The following is a 20,650-nucleotide window of genomic DNA, read 5'->3' as shown; positions in this document are numbered from 1 at the left end:
TAAACCTGATATTTAGTAGGTCTGTTAAGTATTGAATGCTGATAATTCTGACGTAATTTGGCCGGTCAAAGTTGTTTGGGCTCGGATAAAATCGCTCCGTTACTTTCGTCCCGTGTTATGTATGTTGTGTATGTGTGGTGTCAGTATGAGAGGATGACAGCGCGTATAATTTTGATGTGGCCCAAGAGCCAATCACAATAATACCTGCGATGCAGTGAACCAATCACCTTTGAGGGGGGGAAAACCTATCGTTGATTAAACACTATCCAGTGTTTCCCCTACCATTGTCTTGGAGGGGCGCTGCGCCCCGCCAACGGAGCCCCGCGCCCCCCCCTGAAATTCAAGGTGTTTAAAAAAAATATATATATAATTTTATTTTTAAATATATATATAGCACCAAATTGCAAATAATCTATAACTACTGTCACTTTTCACATTGAACATGTGCTCTTTTATTAAATAAACTAAACGCTTTCATTTTAAGTTGTGAGTTTAGTGTTTTTGACCCTAAGAAACACTGATGCATTAATCAATAATCCACAGCTCCTCTCTCTGCTCCAGAGGATTTAAAAAATATATATCCCAATGCCACAAAAATGCATCAGTGACGTGGTTGAAATCTTGTCTCCAGAAAACAAAAAACGGAAACAAGCGGTATCAGTGACTGTGTTTGATGTGGCTCTTTGCAGTAACATAGAAAAAATGTGGCTCTTAACCTCTGACTGGTTGGCCACCCCTGCTATAGGCAATAAGCTGTGACTTTCTTCCTCTCAGCCTGCACTGCTCCAGCCCCACACACACACGGTGAGGTTTCTTTTACACACACACACACAAGCCTGCAGCTGGAGCCGTGTTTTTACAGAGAGGTGATAGCAGCAAATATCTTTGGCTGCTTATTTTCAACTGCTGTGCTTAGCCACTAAGACCCTCAAAATCCGGCGATTTGTCCAATACAAATCTTTTACATTGCTTTCAATTCACACAGAAGCTCCACTTCACTGATGCCCTTTCTTTAAGGTATCTCTAAACATGAGCTGTGTATGCCTGTATGGCACTTCCGTCCCGAGCAGCACACACAGAGGAAATAAGCCAGGACTGAGTCCCCAGACACTGATCTCCTGGGTTTATCATCCCCAAATGTTCATTAACCAAAAGGAAACGCAGCCGATCAGTTTCACAGGTAATTTTAGGATACCGTCAATCACAGATTCTGATAAGGCAATGTCCAAAGTAGATTTGAAAATCACACTTACCACAATCTGAAGATCTGTTGGCATCCTGCCGACAACGCCAATTTGTAGAGGAAACTTCTGTGTAGCTATGCAGTGGGAGTCACCGACTCAGGAAGGAGACACGGGAAGAGCAGTAGCTTTGATGTCAAACACATGATGGTTTATTTGGAGTTAACGGCCGGAGGATTCACATCACAAGTCCAAGAGTCAGAGGTTCTGACTCCACGGTAGAGTTGCCACGTCAATTCTGGAGAGCCTCTCTCTTGCCAGCCCATCTAACTGGTTTTGCAGAGAGTAAACAACATATTTGAGGAGATAGCCTAAACAGTGTGGGAACACAGAGCTACTTGCCTCGGACACTTATGACCTCGAAGATTTTACCTTGGAGTCCACAAATACAGAGAAGGAAGTGTCCCAGTGTACCCACAACACAGACCATCTGTATCCCAGTATTGACCGGTCACAGAATGGGAACAATAACATTATTGGCTAAGCCGCCTGTGTCCTTAAAGAAGGTAAACAGACATCGAGGTTTGTCCTGTATGTTACTAATTGGCGTCTTATGATAATTATTTCCACAACAAGTACGTTAAATTAGGTTTATTGTCTTCCAAATAAATAATACAAGCGAACAAAAACAAGTATTTTAAGTAACATCAATAATCAAACATAGAAATGGCCAATGGTGGGGGGGAAAAAATAAATCACATTTTGTCGACCATTTTTTCGAACAGGGTTAGAAATGTATCTGAGTGCTGCATTCGTCCTCTTTTTCTGCCTCGCGTTCTAGGCACTCCAGCACTCCCATAGCACCTTTTCTTTTGGGGGGGGGGGGGGGCTGCTGGGTGGTTCCAGCCTCAGACAGTGATGAGGGTGGTGAGGGTGGTGAGGGGTCTGGATCATCAGCCACATTTGGGGGGGGGGAAGGAAGAGGAGCAGGAAGCAACCTCCGGATCAAAGAGGATTGTGGGGTTTGCCAAGGCTGAGGCAACAAGGACAGGAGGACTAATTGAAGGCCTTGCACCTATGGCCATGAAGAAGGGCCATGTTGCAGGGGTTTCTTCCCCCTGATCAGTCCCTCTTCCAGTCCTTGGCCTTTTAAGTTCCTATTGCAAACAAATGCATGTTAGAAATCTTTGTTCAGCTTTTTCAAAAACAAACATGTTTTACAATAACAATACACCATTTACCTTGTATTTCTTTTTTAGGTTCTCCCATTTCTTGGAGGCCTGTTTGTGAGACACATGTTGCCCAAGGTCCAGTTCCTTAATGATTGACCTGTTATCATAGAATATTTAAACAATATATATTGGTGTTAAGGCAATGACCCACAGTGCACATTCATTACTTTCATTGCACAAAATATGAATTGAGTGCATAACTCACTCCCATGCTTCTTTGGCAGCATTGCGTTTTTTGCAGAACAGGTCATCCTTTTCCATTCTTAAAGCAATAAGTGCCTTGGTTTTTACCACAGTCCCTGAAATTACAAATCACACTTAAGTTTAAACCGATTTCGTAAGTGAATGGATGTGAGATGAATTGACACATGTGTTGTTAGTTTGATTCCGATTTAGATTTGTACATCTTCAAAATAAAAATCTAATGTAATCTTGGCAAATCAAATTAACACGTGTAGATTTATAAATACATGTTCACAAAGGCATGTTTTAGTTAAGGCAACGTATTATTTATCGTTTAAAAAAATAACCACATGGAACTCACATTTGTATGACGTTGTTTCCTCCATGCCCGAAAAACGGTTGCACACCTGTGGAGTGAGATTATCAAGCCTGCATCCATGGAAACTCGCTGTCGGAGACTTTTATAACCCACTACGCCTCCGCCCTGATTGCTTTGGACCAGCCCTCAATATGGCGGACCCTTCGCGTGAACGCGCAAACGGAGGGGTAGGGTGTAGGGATAGGGTGTAGGGGGCGGTTTGGGAATGGGCCGGACTATTCGACCGCAACCCTGCATTGTCTTTCACATACACTATCATTCTCTCACACACACACTACTATACCCTCATACATACTACAATTCCTCTCTCACATACACTATCATTATTTCTCACACACAAAGTTTTCCATCTTGCATACACTACTAGAGTATAATATTGTAGTATGATGTGGTATGTAAGTGGTAATAATAGTGTTTCTAAGAAAGTACAGTTTGGTATGTAAGTCAGTTTGATTTATGGCCCAGACAAAAGTGTGTGAAAGAGAGTATGATTGTGCGTGTAAAAGTGTTTAGCAATATGTATAAAATAGTTTAATGGTGTATGTGTGAGATTCTGATATTGTTTGTAAGACCAAGTATGAGTTGTGAGCTAGACGGCCTCTCATACCAATCAGTGTAGCTTTCATAAACACCAAACGTGAAGCAGATGTAGATTATATACCTTCAAAGAAACAAACAACAACAGTATGTAACACAATATCTATTTAGTTGTTTACTGCTTCCATAATCTAGTTATCCAAAAGCAATCTAATTACTATCTAATTCCGAAATTGCTCTACTTTTTATCATAATTGAAATTCCAGAAAATATGGAAACTTTTCCACAGATGGGTGTAAAGAAAATAATCAACTTGTCTCACGTTTCTTACAAGGAGTGCAGCCCTATTAACATTTTAATATACATACTGACTGTGTGTGTGTGTGTGTGTGTGTGTGTGTGTGTGTGTGTGTGTGTGTGTGTGTGTGTGTGTGTGTTGTGTGTGTGTGTGTGTGTGTGTGTGTGTGTGTGTGTGGTGTGTGTGTGTGTGTGTGTGTGTGTGTGTGTGTGTGTGTGTGTGTGTGTGTGTGTGCAGAGTTACATAATTTTCATATATTTGTGAAGTATTGTACAGTATGTGTGTGTGGTGATAGGAAATGGAGGAGAGCAGGTGTCAGCAATCTCTCCATGCGCCCCTACTTATCCCCTATTCACCCGGGCCGTTTCTATGGCAACGAATGAATGGATTGCCACATGGATGATTGGTGCCAATCCACCAGTCATTGGCCTCATAATGGACACCCACTCAGGGAAATAATAGTAAATTAAGACTGAGCAAAGCCCTGTATGTATGGCATATATCACTGAGGGATTTAAAAGTTCTTGGTCTTGAGTTTTCACCACTTTGTAAACTTAAACTCATTTAATTCATGTTCATTCATGTTCTTTAGACAAATAAATGTAAAAGTGTTCGAATTACAAGAGTTTACCTTGAGTCATTATCATCATATATTCATTCTCATAATAGACAATGTGGGAATGTGAAATTCCTATGAAATGTGCATAAACAACTTGAATAATTAAAATGTTTAACATGGAGAAGTAGAACATTTGGAGAATTAAAAACAAGTTACCTTGTAAAACCCTTGTTCTGCATTTCTTACATTGCAAAAGACTGCTTACATTGATTTGTTTAATGAATCCTAAAAAATCCCTATACTTGAAAATGTTTTAAAATATATCAATTTTTACACAAATTAAATAAATTAGTCATTGAAACACATCAGAGTAGACATTTTAAAATGACAGTATCAGGATACTGCTTGTGAAAAGCTTTCAGCACCATAGTGAAGTGGACAGCTCCACCACAGGATTACTATGGTTTACCATTATGCCACGATAATAAAAAAATACTTAGATTACAGTATTAAACACGTAGAAATCACCTTCAAATGAATAACAAAAAAACAGCTGAGTTAATGTGAAAAGTTGAGCAGCATGAAATTGCAAATGCTTAATATCTTAAAAGACCTAAGAAAGGGGCAAGGGCTATGAAAGAACAAAATCATTCATGTAAATTGAGATGAGAGTGTCTGCAGACTGAACATATTCACCTGTCTCCTCTGCCTGTTTCTTTATTTGGGGTGTACTTTTCCCGTGTCCTTACTTCTGCACTGATGAACTAGTTTTTCAGACACTCTGTGATGAGTGCTTTGCTGATCAATAAAGTGATTGTCGGCACTCGGCAGTGCTGAGTGTCTGACTTGCTGACAGGTACAGTACATTCAGGTCTGATAGAGGTTGCAGGCTTATGGCTTTGGGCAGAAAAGGCTTCACTGTATTAGAAAATAAACTGTTATAGATGTTAAATAATAACTTGGAACCAGTCTATGCTTGGAACCCTTCGTGCACTTGATTTCAGGCATGCAGTATGTCTAGTGTTTGACTTAGTTGCTAGACTTTCTAGAGCTGTTATGTCAGGGTCTATTCATATTAATGTGCAGATTTGTAATGTAATCGTTTAACTCCATGGAACAAAACTGAAAAATACCGTTAAATCCACTGCTGTGAGTTAGTATATCACACTTACATGCATAAACCTTCATAATATAGTCAGAGAAGCCCATTGATATGGTAACAACATATTTTGATAATTCAACGTTGAGTGAAGGCGTCCAGGTAACCTATAAGATGTTGCAATTGTTCTAATGTGAGTGAGATGAAGGTTTCTTTTGTGAAGTGATATTGGGGTTTTATGTTTCTCTTTGGAGGAAGAGTATGTTGTCTTAGGGGAGCATGAGAGGACACAGAGTACAGGCTTGTATTTAGGACAGTGAATTGTAGTGGTCTACACAGCTTTGCAGAAGACAATCACTGTCCTTAGTGTCACAGCTTGTCTCTGTCAGCATATGTGACAATTAGAGTAGACAGATACATGACTGATGACCATTTGACGATGTATATTAAGACAGAAACATACAATCTCCAACATCCATCAGCAGATCAATCCCCCTAAGAAAGAAAGACACTAACTTAAGAGGGGAAAAACGTTTATGGTTGCGTAAAAACATGCCTTTGTGCCCACTGTGCTCTCAGTATAATACATATAATACATCAGTGACCAAAATGGGTGGTGTTAAACACTATTGATCGTTACAACATGTTCAGTGTTCATTGTGTTTTCAAAGGTCAATGGCTGTGGCTTGCTGTGTTATGGAGTAGGCTAGCATTTTGTCAAGCAACATACAGTATGAGTACACACAAGGAGAGAAATGTACGGAAGAGGATTAGGGCCACATAAAAAAATTTTTTGTGAGGATTTGAAAAAAATATGTTTCTTTTTTGTTCTGAGAAAAAAGTCAGAATTCTGACTTTAATCTCAGAATTCTGACTTTTTTCTCCCAAAAAAAATATTTGTTGTATGTATGTGGCCCTAATCCTCTTCCGTAGAAATGTACCATTGATCCAAAACACCTGGAACATATTTTCATTAAATAATACGTGATTTGGGAATTAATTTAATTAGATTATGCTCATACTGAAAGCAGTGTCAAAGTCTACATAAAGAAAATTAAGCGTGGACATTTTTCAATCCATAACCATTAAATAAAATCATTTTGAAGTAGTTGTAGCTGTGTACTTGAATTTTAAATTTGGTCTACTGTACTTTCGTTGAGATTGGGCTACAATAAAGGCACATGCAGTGTAATGGATTTTATTTTTCTATTTACATGTTGCATGTGGAAGTTGACTCAATATGAAGGAACAGGGAGAGGAAAATACATGCAAAAGAAAAAGCTAGCAGTTGGATTTTGAGTAGATTTGAATCTTATCAGTGATTTAACAACTCTGGGTCTGTGATCAAAGATGATCATGTATAATAGCCTAGTGGCATAGAGAGATCACACACAGATAAAAGATAATTGGTGTGAAGCTCATTTGTTTGAACATCGTCTGACCTATTTCAGATTTAAGTTTTTTAAATACGAATGCATTAAAAATCCATTTAATACTCTCAGAGCCCGAGCGAGCCACAAGACATATTCTTTCTTACATATTTTCTTGGATTTATTCATTTAAATTGGACATTTAAATTAAATGAAAATGTTAACAAAAAGAACTCCAGTTTTATTATCCGTCTACTTAATTATATTTTGATTACTTTGAGATTATTTTTAAATTACACTGACTCTCATAAACTATGCCATTGGCACTTTTTTTTTGCCTGTGGCACATTTTATATTAAAGTGTACATATTTTCTCACTGTGAAATATATATAGAATCAGAATCGTTTTTATTAGCAAGTAGGGTTACACATAAGAGGAATTTCCTTTGGTATATGTGGTGCATATAAAGACATAGATAGAAGAATATATTATATATAAGCAAAGATGGATGAATATCGATAGAGAAAACATGAAAACACATTAAATAAAACACATACAACTGCTGCTTGGTGCCGCATGAAGCCTGTGTGAACAGTCCCAAAAGACAATCACAAGATCTTTGTAAACACCGGTGAAATCCCTTCCCCTCTGCCACTGTATCTTTTGGCTGTCTTGGCAAAAAGACAAGGAGTCAGTTCTTCTAATTCTCATTTAACACGAGGAGCAGATGTGTGCTGACATGACTCTCTGAGAGGTTGTCTGTTTGGCTAACTTAGTGATGTAGACCAACAATGACAAGTGAAAAAGTTACCAGCGGGTGTTTGTGGCTGAACCACCTGCTGGAGCGGGACACACACATGGGCGCCGGGCTAACCTTGCCTGGAGAACCTACAGGCTCATAAGGGGCAGAGACAAGAGTAATGTGTTGTGACATATTTCATCACTGAGCCCTCTAATTAATGTAAGACTAAGCAAGTTAACCTGTTTAAGCCCATTTTAAATCAATAGCAATTCGGACAGGAGTACTCTGGGACCTCAATATAACATTTGCTATTCTTTTGGGGATTAATCCAGAGCTGTTATTTAATAAGAGTCTAACACACCGTATCATAAAATGTGTGTAAGTATATAGTGCCCCTCAAATAAACCCACTGAAATGTAACGTCTATGTAAAGAATGCTTCTTCTCTGCTGAGGTTTCAGACAGACGAACACAAACTAACCAGAAGTTGTAAGTATACAAGCTGATACACTCGCTTTCCACATGTGAGCACTGACAAATACATTTGTTGGACTTATGTTTGATCATTATTAAAGAATATTCCACTACTTAGAAGTATTCTTCTACGATTTTAAGAGAACTGCTATTTCCATATAGCAGTTCTCCGCTGGGATAGAAGATTTTTGCTAAGCTCGGATCAAGGGACCGTTTGTAGTCATTTAAGAAGTCCGCTCCATTTAACAAAGTCAGCTGTGGCCAAAAACACACATTAGCTTTCCGTCTGTTACTGTCTCAGAAAACACCATGGAATGATCTTGGAATATTCATTTTTGTATTTGTGGAGAGCACGAAGACTGAATTATGTCTTCAGTAAAGAAAGGGAAAGGAGAACAAAAGAAAAAGAAAAAAGTGTGAGAAGGAAATAGGTGGCTCAGGATGGAGAGATCAGCAGAAATAGAACAAATAATTTTCGAGTCCATGCTCTTTTTCTTGTAAAATTAAATGTCAAATAAACTAAAGTATATTTTTAAATGAAATACATTCATTATATTGTAATTGTTTTTGTTTGCTTAGAAACTGATTGAAATGTCCATACTACTAAAGCATAATCAATCCCATCTTATTGGCTGGTTCCACTTTAAAATAATACTGTGTTACACATTTCTTGTTTTAACACAACTACAATATATTGTATGTTGGGTCACACTATAAGAGGTAGGTGTGATTCAGGACAATCATTATCATGGTTCTTATTCCTGTTAACTATAGCTCATGAAATGCTCCACATGCATGACACTGCATGACTCCTGCTCAGACCCTCTATAGTGAAATGGATGGCTTTGCAGCATAAGTCTGTTTTGTTCTAATTTGATAAAGAAAGTCAAGAGAAAAGAATACAAATGGCTTATATCCAGAACTAAGATAAACAGAGGGGAACAGAATGGGAGCGATGGTTGGAGGCAAATCTGCCAGTTGAGAATTAACAGGCGCTGCTGCTGCTGGCTTAACTATTGCATGTCTTCATCACTGAAAGGTTACCATGAACAGTACTGACAGTTCTGACTACTAGGCTCTGACTGGCATGCTTTACTCATAGCATAGGGAGAGGAAGAGGAGAGAGAGAGAGCAAAGGAAATACAAGAAAGGAACAAGCAGAAGAGGCAATAAAAGAGCAGGAAGAGATGGCAGGAGAGTAAAGGGGTTAAGGAATGGGGAGGGAAAACGGAGAACAGAGGAACAACAGTCAAAGAGATGGGGGGTAACATGGAGACCTGAAGGGAACAAAGACGATGCGTGATACTGAATCATTAGTCCTGGAGTAACAGCTCTCGTCACAGTACTATTTAGAAAGGGTGGGAAGAGGACAATTGGCCGAGATAACTGCACTGGACTATTTCTGTACACAGGGACAGAACTAAAGTTTGATGTCATATGAGGACTTTAACATTACAAATTGTGTTGAATGTACCTTTCATCGTTGGTAACAGAATAAATACAAACTCAAAGCATTGGCTCATCAGCTATGCTTTCTGTGTCTCTCCCATCTTCAGGCTGATTTTGCAAGGAGATATTTAAGTTCCCCATAGATCCCCTTTGACATTTTTCTCTCTTTCACTTAACAGTAAGGCCCCACCTAGGGTGTCCTCCTGTGCCGCTACCAACTGACTCTTTTCCTTCATTCTCTACTGACAAATAACTCAGTTCCTCCATATCAGGTGTAGGATCTGTATTGCTCTGTTGATTAAGACAAATATGTTTCCTTTTCTTCTTTTATGGTTCAAAAGCTAGAATGCAGCCTTGTTACTACAGTGCTGATTGGAGCTATAGTGTAATGTCATTTCTATAACCTTATAGCCTGTAGTGTGGAATCTATGCTTACTATAAAAGGCCACAATCTATTTAAATGTTGCCCATTTTGACATAATATCAATTTTCCAATGCTAATTTCGAATAAGTGATTGACTGCTGCTGCTGCTGGACATTTAGGATCGTTCTGCTCTCTTTCACCCTGAATAAGTAATTATAGAATGATCGAAAATCTATTTTTTCACGAGTCAGTTTGTCATGTGATGTATGCTGTGATTCAAAATGAATATTGAAGGATTGACATCTACATTCTTAGATATATTTTAGCTAAGAAACAGAGGTCGCCTTACCGCATGACTGCTAGTTGCAAACAGAGGATTGGTGTTTATAATCTAAAATAGATGTTTTATTTCAATGGCTTGTATTGGGTTGCATTTGATCAGTGTTCAGAAGCTTGAAGATTAGGAATCTCTTTGCATATGTGGTTTTACTGTAATAGTCTCATTATAGTGACTCAGAAAACACAGACAGATTCTTACACAAAAATACAAAACAGAGATCTTGCAAAAAAATACAAAGAGGGCCGAGGCAAAACAGGGAGAATCTAGCAGAGGAACAAGACATCTGGCCTGATGTTCATGTATGAAGTGCAGGACTGATGAAAGCATAAGGTGAGGTGGGGAAATGAGGTTATAGCAGGGCAATGTCATTTATAATGAATACATAACATTGATTCTGTGTAAAAAGAACAACAAATCACAAAGACACAAATGGAATTCTAATTTATAGATACGTGTAAAAGATAAGCAATTGTGCAATAACAAGACAGTGTTCATCCATGCTCAAAGCTAGCTTAGTTTGTTTGCAATAACGTTTGTGAGTCTTTGGATTTGAACCAAACACAGATTATAGTTTAGATTTATGAGACAATGATATTCATTTTAATTAATCCTGAAGGGGACATGAATGTATGTGCACCATGTTTGGCATCAATGCGTTTTCTAAACATTGTACCCAGTATGACCCCAAATGGAAAAGTCACGTGTTCAGCAGGCTTCATCCTTGGGGTGAAGGTTCATGAAATCCTGTAAATTAATATTTAATGGGAATCCATAAACATTTGTTGAGATATTACAGTCTGTTCGCTCAGACCTTTGATTGATGAAACAATGCCTTGATAAAGCCGCCTCTCTTTACACAGCCTCACCTCAATTTGGTTAAAGGGCAAGCCGTCACAGTCGAGTACCCATTTGTCCGTTCAGGATATTACGAGCTATGTCTGGATATACAGTATCAGATAAATGTGTTCAGCAGCATCTGCATGTTTTCATTCTTGTGAACCATTGCTTCTCTGCAGATGCTACAAAATATGTTATAGCCTAGAGGAGAGCGATTAATACAATGGCTGTCTCCAACTCTGACGCAGTGTGTGATGTCGTTGTAGCATATTAACGTAAATATAAATGAAATATTTCCTGAGATTAGAGATTCATTCTGCCATTTTCGGCCAGGCCATGTAATAGGAAAAGTGTGGCCTGCAAACATTTATGTACAACAAACCTTGGTTTTATGGTACTATCACACTTGCACATATCACCCCTAATCACCATTAGGGCTGGGTTAGGGGAACATCGATTCACATAAGAATTATACTATTATGGATTAAATTGTGGAAACATGTTTCAAGGAGGATGTGTATGGGAAGGACCTCTATATTACAGCTCCAGCCCCCGATCGCTAATGTGCAGACTCTAAATCTCTAAAGCTTAGATGGCAACTTCAGTTTTTAGGGTATTTTGGATATACTTTTACATTGTTCATCTATACGTCTATGTGTCAGAGAGACATGGTTATATATACTTAATTTAGTGGGAATGCTGATACAGCATTCCAACTATATGTTATACGGACAAAAAGTGTATTATTCCGCCGGAATTTTGGCCCTCTTCTCCTCCCGCATTGAACATCGCAGAAACTCCGTTCAAACATCAAAACGTTCAGCTCGGTCGGGAATCGATGGCTATTACTTTTCTCATTCATAACTTTCATAATTCCAGAGATACATCCCATAATACATCACATTTTTAACATGGAAGTCAATGGAGAAATTCTTCAGACTTCAACAAATCTTCATGCGACTTCAACTGCTAACTGCTCATTCATACTTTCACTCAGAAACCTCATTCCAACTTTAAAATGTTACACATCTTTCTGACATTATTCGTGTAACAGAACTTTGAAATCTGATTCTTACTTTTAGAGATATTAAACATTGTTTTGACCATGTTTTAGAGGTTTTCTTCAGATTGTAACATTAACTAGAGTGCGTGATGTCACAGAGGATAGGAAATCTTGAAATTTGCCTTCATATTTTCTCTTAAAATTGCCATAATTCCCAAACCCTACATTCCTGAGACATAATTTGTCATGACAAACGTAGGAAAACATCTCGTAGCTTGAAAAATGACAAATAATTAAGCAAAAAATAATTAAACAAAATGCCTCTTGAGGGCATGAAGTGACAAAAACGTTCAACATGTCTCCTTTTAAGCCCATTGTAATTTCAGGCTGATATTTCCTCACAGCAGCAGCTGCACACCTTTAGTTAAACTGCCAAAAAGGTCACATTATTAACCCGAAAGTACACAAAAATTATTAGTTTTGAAATTTCACAGATATCTGTTACGGTTCTTCCACAAAACGTTCACATGTAAGAGGTTTATCTCTCATTCAGATCAATGGAAACCTTTGATCTCTGGACACCTCGTTAGTTCAAATATAAGCACCTGTGTAATGGAACACGATGATGTCATAACTCCAACTGACATGCTCAGAGCAGCAGACTTTAGATAATGGTTAATGGTCCTGCCTTCAACAGCTCTACGTCAATTATGGGGTGTCATCATCATATGCCGAAGATCAAGAGAAGAGAGAGAGAAGAGAGAGAGGGCGATCAAGAGAAGAGAGAGAGTAATGTAACCTCCTAATGTAATGTATAACTACTATGAAAATGTTCAAAAAGGTTTGGTAACGGTGCAGCCATCAACGCATCTAGCGTATTATGGGGTGTCATCAAATGCCGTTGCCATGGCGACAGACCACTCGCCATGAAACATGATGTCGCTGTAAGTCCAATCGACACGGTCCAATCATCCCCCAATCTTCACTTGTATATCACCGGTCCATGCCTCAACAGCTCTACGCCAAATCTGAGATCTCACCATATGCTGTTTCCATGGAAACGCATCCCTCGCCATAAAAGACGATGTCGCTATAACTCCTATGAAAATGTTCAAAAAGTGCTCAAACTTCACATGTGTGCTAACAGTCCAGCCGTGAAGACATCTACGGGACAGTTTTGAGATTTCTTCAAATGCTGTTGCCATGGTAACACAATGCTCGCTATGAAACACGGTTTTCTCATAACTTTAGTGAAAATACTCCAAACAGCCCAAAACTTCACAGGTTTGGTAACGATGCAGCCATCAACGCATCTAAGCCAAACGTATTAAGGAATGTCATCAAATGCCGTTGGCATGGCGACAGATCATTCGCCATCAAGTTAGTTCAAAAGTTTGCGGTTCAAATATTCTGCTGCTTTTCCAAGCCTTTTCACTTTCTTTTCTTCTCTCATCACACATTCAAGCCCCCAGTGTTCATGTATCATTTCAATCAAAATTCTTCACTTTCTTCTTACACATTACATTTCAGCATAGCAGTTTAGCATCAGCTTTTCAGCATAAAGCATTCCCACTAGCAATTTCTTCAGGAATTGCATTCTCTAATTCTATATACTGTTGACCCCAAGATATGTTGTTATTTTTTGTTTTTATATTTTCCCTGCTTAAAATTGACTAAGAACCCTGAAAGACTAAACTAACATTACATAACATCCCCCCCAAAAATAAAGGAAGTGTCTTGCTGATAGTGTGGAGCAAATTTAGGCAGAACAAATTTGAAAGGATGTGAAGTTACCACTGCATCCACAGGGTCTAAAATAGCTTTTCACCATATTGCACTCACAGGATAGGAGAGGCACTTCATACATACATGAACAAAACAGATAAGATGGCCTCAGGCATCGAATTAGGACCGAACTAGCCTCCTCTCTTTTCCCCTCGTGTTATTTCCGTGCAGCCGCTCATGGCATAGTAAACCAAATAATCCACTCGTTATCACAAAGCACATCATTATACGGTAATAGCCTATCCATGTTGACACCCCATTAGGCATAGGAAATGTGGGTAATGTGCTATACCACCATAGATTATTCTACATCCCAAGGGACGTATGTGAAAGGCAGTGAGAAAATGAGGAAGTGAACTATGTATTTAATGCAATTTTTTTATGAAAGCATGTTGTTAAAGGCATTGTTACCCATGACTTTTAACCTTCATTATTCTGATTTGATAAGGGTAGGTGAGTTGTGATATGACAGACAGGACTCTATTAATATAGAAAAAACGTTATCATGTGATTCACCATCTGATGAGAGAAAAAGGAGAGAAACAAAGTGAAGCTCCGGGAGCTGGGCACAGAAAGATAAAAAAGGAGGAAGGAGTGAATGGGGGGAAGGATATTGAGAGAGAGAGACGAAGACGAGGAGATGCAAAGCAAGAAAGAGAAATGGATTAAGTGTGAAAGGAAACTCTGGAGGAGGAGAAGTTCCTCTAGCTTTGAAGCCGTTCAGGTTTGCTTCCTCTGACCTGGCAGACAGACATTTCCTCACACTCTAGTTCACTGCACCGAGACTGGAGGCACGTTTGGTCTTCAAATTGCGTAACTGAGGTTAAACTGCGTTTTCATGGAGGTCAAAAATATTTCTGAATTCAAATTTGAATCCACTGAAAAAAGTTAAGACGAGAATAAGCTGGTCTGGAATGATTTTTAACTTCGGCTTGACTTCTTTTTGACACACACCCTATCTTTTTGAAGCAGTCAGTTACCAAAATGATCTTTCTCTTGTAATGGGGAATGAGTGATTTCCCCCTGCTCTATCCCTTCTGCTAGTTAAAAAAACATAATATCAGAAGTGTTTCACAGTCCCTGAAAATGTTCTTGAAAAGCTCAGCTCTCTACAGTGCAAGTGGTCTTTAGAGTGTTTTACATATAAATATGTTGCTGCATACTTTCTACTGTAGTTGTACTGTATGGATGAGGGTGTTATGGCTGCTGAGCACAACTGTGGGAGGCACTCTATCTTCAGGCTATCAATCCCCTCTCTTTCCCTCTCATGCAAACCATTTGCACCATCTTGTCTTCATTTTGTTCAGATAATAGTTGGATTATGCACAAACACTGGGTGGACAGAAAGCTTCTATCTCCAACTAGCTGGATTCTTTTTAGAGTTTCATCCTTCAAAAGACCAGATAAATACCCTTTACATAGGGTTTAAAATGTGCATGTACTTTAACAGTTCTTTATTTTGCTTGACAAAATAAGTATGTAAGTTAATTTACCAGGAGTGTTGCTAAGCAAATCCAAACATGGTGGTCACTGAAAGTATTTCCGATCATTGATATATTTGAAATATAGAATATAGAATTCTTCCCCTCAAATAACGTTAAATCAGACTTGGATAGTTAACCTTATTCTGAAATTAGAGCGGTTTCTTATCAGATTGATAAATGCTTGAGAGACCTATTCTCCTTGATGTAACTGGATTTGATCCTCCAGTCAGAGAGGGACAGTAAGATGTGGAAAAAAAGAAAAAAACAGAGATTAAGAAAACACAGAGATAGAATAAAAGGGAGCAAGAGAGAGTGACTGAAAGGTAAATAGAGGGGAAGAAAGGGGACAGAAAAACGTGAGAGAAGAATGACAATAAAAGAGAGACTGGTTGTAAAAGTTTGCAGTGCACGCCAGAGGCTATCGCAAAAAAATGATATCGATAATAGACCTCATAAATCTTCAGTCTTCAGTTAAGCAGCATTTCACCAGCTTGAACAATCAATCAAAAGGTGATACTATCTGATATCAAGTAAACCTGTAATCTTGCTGTCAGGCTCATATGCTTGTGTACATTCCAATGAGTGTGTTCACATCATATACTGTATATATAAAGGTTCACATCCACCAGTGCTATTAGCATAAATGCATAACAAACCTAAGAAAACACAACAATTGTGTAGAGATGTACATGCTCAATTTAATTTCTAAAACGAAACAAAAGTCATACCATCATGTTTTCAACATTATTTAACGGTTTAAAGTTAGATTGGTTAATTCAATTTACTATTTCTCAAGTAAATCAGGAATACTTTCTGTTACATTGAAATGGAAATTTTTGTTGGAAAGTTTGACATTATTATTTTTGGTTGACACATGGTTTATCTTGACTTCAGACAAAAACTAAAACTAAATAAAAACACCTGAACACACACACACACACACACACACACACACACACACACACACACACACACACACACACACCATACCACAGCACACACCCACACCTCAAGACAGATGTCACCCCAACGACTTCATTTATTTTCCGCCGCTGGCTTTACATACTGACCTTTCTAAGCGGTGGCTGTGGAGTGCTGGAAGAGTGGCAAGAGCAAGGTCCGAAAGGTGCCTGTATGTGTTTCTGGCTGTGTGCTTATGTGTATTTGTGCAACACATTCATGGCTGGGTGTTTCTGTGTTTTTTTAGTAATTTGGTTGTCAGTCCTTGTGAGTGTATGGTGTGTCTACGGAGCATCGTGGTGCTTTTAGCTTTGTGCTCCAGGGCTCTGTATCCGTTCTCCAGATAATATGAAAGGTGAATGTACAGAGTATTTTATAATGTCCTCTTGAGAGAGAGAGAGAGAGAGAGAGAGAGAGAGAGAGAGAGAGAGAGAGAGAGAGAGAGAGAGAGAGAGAGAGAGAGAGAGGAGAGAGAGAGAGAGTAGAGAGAGAGAGAGAGGAGAGAGAGAGAGAGAGAGAGAGAGAGAGAGAGAGAGAGAGAGAGAGATGGTGAAATAATTTGACGCATTGGATGATATGCATACTTACTTGCAATGAGGAACTCATTTAAACACAAAATGCTTATTTTATGTGATGGAAAAGAGAGAGAGAGGGCACATTCTCAGCATATGGTCCACTTTAGTTAAAAACATTTAATCTACCCTCCATGTGATGTTTGCACTCTGTGGCATGGATTTAATACCCTGCTTCACATTACAATCCTTCTGGAGCTGTAGATAAGAATATTTAAAATGTTGCTTTTTCTTATATTTCCACAGTTTAGCAGGAAACGTCCCATCAGTTGCTTCAAAGGTCAAATTACACTGTTAACCTCAATTACCCCATGCTTTACAACAGGGGCTAGAGATCACAGGCATGATGAGGAGATTCATTTTAGTATAGCCAGAGGTGTTTTTGGACAGATAGCATCATCTCTCCCTCTCTCTACCTTTCTCTCTCCTCACTCTGTCTAATTCTACCTTGTCTTTTCTCTTTACCCATCACCACCTCTACAACACAATCAATCCTTCAGCTGATCTCTGTGTGTGTGTGTGTGTGTGTGTGTGTGTGTGTGTGTGTGTGTGTGTGTGTGTGTGTGTGTGTGTGTGTGTGTGGTGTGTTGTGTGTGTGTGTGTGTGTGTGTGTGTGTGTGTGTGTGCGTGTGTGTGTGTGTGTGTGTGTGTGTGTGTGTGTGTGTGAGTGTGTGTGTGTGTGTGTAATTGTGTAATTGTGTAATTGTGTAATTGTGTAATTGTGTGCATGTATTGTAGTCTTGCTATCTGATACTGTCAATATTTATTGAAAACCCTCTTAAAACCTTGCTTAAAATTTAGCAAATTAAATTTGAAACATTTTCTATGAACTGCAACTTTAGAAAACAAAGCTAATCGAACAAACACAAGCAACTGAATACAACATCATCCCTCTGATAACACATACAGTACATCGCATACTGAAACAAACCCCAAATAAGGAAAAGCTGAAAGTCATGATGAACACACCCTGGGTTAAATGCCCTCCAAGGCGTTCTGGTGTGAAAGGACGTTAAAAATCGAATGTAAAAGCTAGATGTGTCCGATGTTGCCGGTAAAGCACCATTAACGCTTGGCGCTAAAGACTTTAAATCCAATGGACAGTAACAGCTTCTAATGCAAATATCGAACATGAGTGGTGACAGAAAACTGTAGAACAGTAAAGGCGGCCAGAGGGGAAATCGACATATTTATGAAACTTAATGATGAATGTTAGGGTTGTAAATACAGTATATATCTACATATCAAATTCCCATTAGTATACAATACAAATCAGCCCAAAAGTAGTTTAATCTGCACACTTGAATCTTAACGTTTTTTGGTTTTGTTGCGTTGCTACTTTCTATAGAATATAAAAAATATATATATCAAATATATTGAATCCGATGCCTTATAAGAACTGAAAGTGCAATAGCTCTTATACAACTACTATTATCTGAACAAATATGTGTACAAAGATGTGTTTACTCGTCTTCCTTCTTCAACTGTTGCCATTGATCAGGTCTCACTGAAACTCACACACACAGATGCTTTTAAGCAGTGGAAGATGGAATAATGGAGGTGCCACAAGAAAGAGGGTATTGACTTGTTGGTCATCAATGACATAAAAGGTGTGATGAGTGGAAAGAAGCATAGCAATGTTCAATATTAGGAGGGTGCAAAGAGCCAAGGCAGCCATGCAATCAGCCCTGATGAACTCATCTATACCATGAAATACCTACATCATGCACAGTGATTGTCTAATGTTTGTGACACTGTTTTTATGAAGGTAAAATGTCTCAGCAAAGCTCATTTCCACGATATACATTCAATTTTTATTGTTTTAGCCCCCTTAAACATTTTTTGTCAAGCTAAAACATAAATGTATCACATACTTTGCCTACATTTTTCTTACCAAACAATATAAGAAGAGTCTGGTTGCAGAGCTCGAGGCTTGAGACCACCTCCTCTGTTAGACCCTTTGCAGTAAAAGCTTTGAGAAGGAAATTATGTCTGAAATTGTATACGCTAGAGACGATCATCTGGAAACATTTAGGTTATTTCAGCCATTTATTTATTGTCAATATTTCTTTAGGTGTCAAATAAATTATTTAAAGTTCCCCTTAGAAAATTGTTTTTTTTAACAGTGGAAACACTTTTGCTGGTATAATAAAAACCTCCCACTACATTGAGCCTTTACTAAAATGCCACAGAGCTGGTGTCCCACCTAACCAGTGACCCATTCAAACAGTCAGCATTACTTGACAGTGAAATTGGAAACGTTGTCATTGGCCAGTGACCTATTAACACCAAATGTGTGCATGAGTGTGAACGTGGGTAGATGGCGGTGCCAGGGTCTGATATATGAATCTGAGCTGGTGGGTATGCATGTGCAGATTGGTGAGTATATGTGTGGCGTGTTGCTATGTACTTTGAATATGCTTATTTTCCCAGTTTGATGGTTTGGCTCTTGTCTGTACTACTGTATATGGTGTGTGTGTGTGTGTGTGTGTGTGTGTGTGTGTGTGTGTGTGTGTGTGTGTGTGTGTGTGTGTGTGTGTGTGTGTGTGTGGTGTGTGTGTGTGTGTGTGTGTGTGTGTGTGTGTGTGTGGTGTGTGTGTGTGTGTGTGTGTGTGTGTGTGTGTGTGTGTGTGTGTGTGTGCCTTCCAAATGACACCTGCACTGCAGAAGAAGAGTTTTCCAAGGTCAGGGTTAAATCAACAGAAATTACACAGCTGCCAAAACCTATTACTGCAGAACCGTGCAACACAGGGCCTACCCAATGGGCATGGACCACTCATTGAGTGTACTAAGCAAACACACATGCATCTGTGCACATTAACACACTGTAATTTGTTTGTGTGTGTGCATGTAAGTGTGTATAATCACCCTGCAATACAAAAACAAATCATAACTGCAACACACAGGTAGGTCACACATGTGCCATGCCTGTGCTCATCATTTGTAATATATTTTCTTCATGACACACATTATTTATTGTTTACACATTTTCTTTTTAACCCAGTCAGATTTGAATGACGTTTTCTCTTCACTTGTCTGCCTGATTCAAACAGAAGCATAAAATAGAAATACATGATACTCAATTACCTATGGTACTAAAGACAAAACAAGACTAATGTGACTGTGTGTTAATGAACAATGATTTCAACCAGGCATGAAAAACACATAGCTTTTTCTAAAAGATGCTCAGATCCCTAGTCACGCTTCCTCTGACCCACCTCAATTCTCTTCCTCCTACATTCACACAGAGTGAAGATTGACCTTTCACAGCAGTCTCTCAGCCATTTCACAGTTATTAATCTATGCTAGCTGCACACAAGTAGAAAATCAAGTCCTTGCTTTTCTAACAGTAATTCGCATCAACTATGAAATTGTGAGGACGCCGATAAAGCAGCTAACACCTTGGTGAATAGATAAGGATAATGAAAACATGAGGTACCCGAGGCTTGCACAAGAATTGGTCTTGCAGAACTGTATACTGATAGATGAGAAAGAGATAAGGCTTTAATGGTTCAAAACTAAAAATCGTATCCCTTTCAACGCTTATAGAGATTTCTTTTTTCATAGAGATGTTCCACTCAAGGTACCTAATAATCAAATATGAAAACATTCATAATTCTGTAAAAGGAAAACATAGAAATAAAAAAAAGCAGTTAAACAATGACTTAAATAACTAATAATTGACATGTATGTGTATATCAAAGAACATTCATTTTAAAAATGACAATAAACATGGTGCACATTTGGTACATGAGCACCAAAGCTCAAGGCTTGAATTTAAGGGAGGAAACAAAATCACAAA

The 20,650-nt window shown here is 38.6% G+C and overlaps 1 long non-coding RNA gene across 1 annotated transcript; it reads right to left on the bottom strand.

Moving 5' to 3' along the window:
* Nucleotides 1–2,339: 2,339 nt before the first annotated feature.
* Nucleotides 2,340–3,032, bottom strand: LOC117548048. The gene is made up of 3 exons (XR_004569288.1): nt 2,958–3,032; nt 2,619–2,712; nt 2,340–2,510 (listed from the first exon to the last, which is right to left on the bottom strand). It is a non-coding gene; the product is annotated as an uncharacterized LOC117548048 (long non-coding RNA).
* Between the last annotated feature and the right edge of the window lie 17,618 nt (nt 3,033–20,650).

This window comes from Gymnodraco acuticeps, unplaced genomic scaffold (genome assembly GCF_902827175.1).
Source record: "Gymnodraco acuticeps unplaced genomic scaffold, fGymAcu1.1, whole genome shotgun sequence".
In the NCBI taxonomy this organism is placed as follows: Eukaryota; Metazoa; Chordata; class Actinopteri; order Perciformes; family Bathydraconidae; genus Gymnodraco; species Gymnodraco acuticeps.
This window is presented reverse-complemented; position numbering and strand designations above follow the sequence as displayed.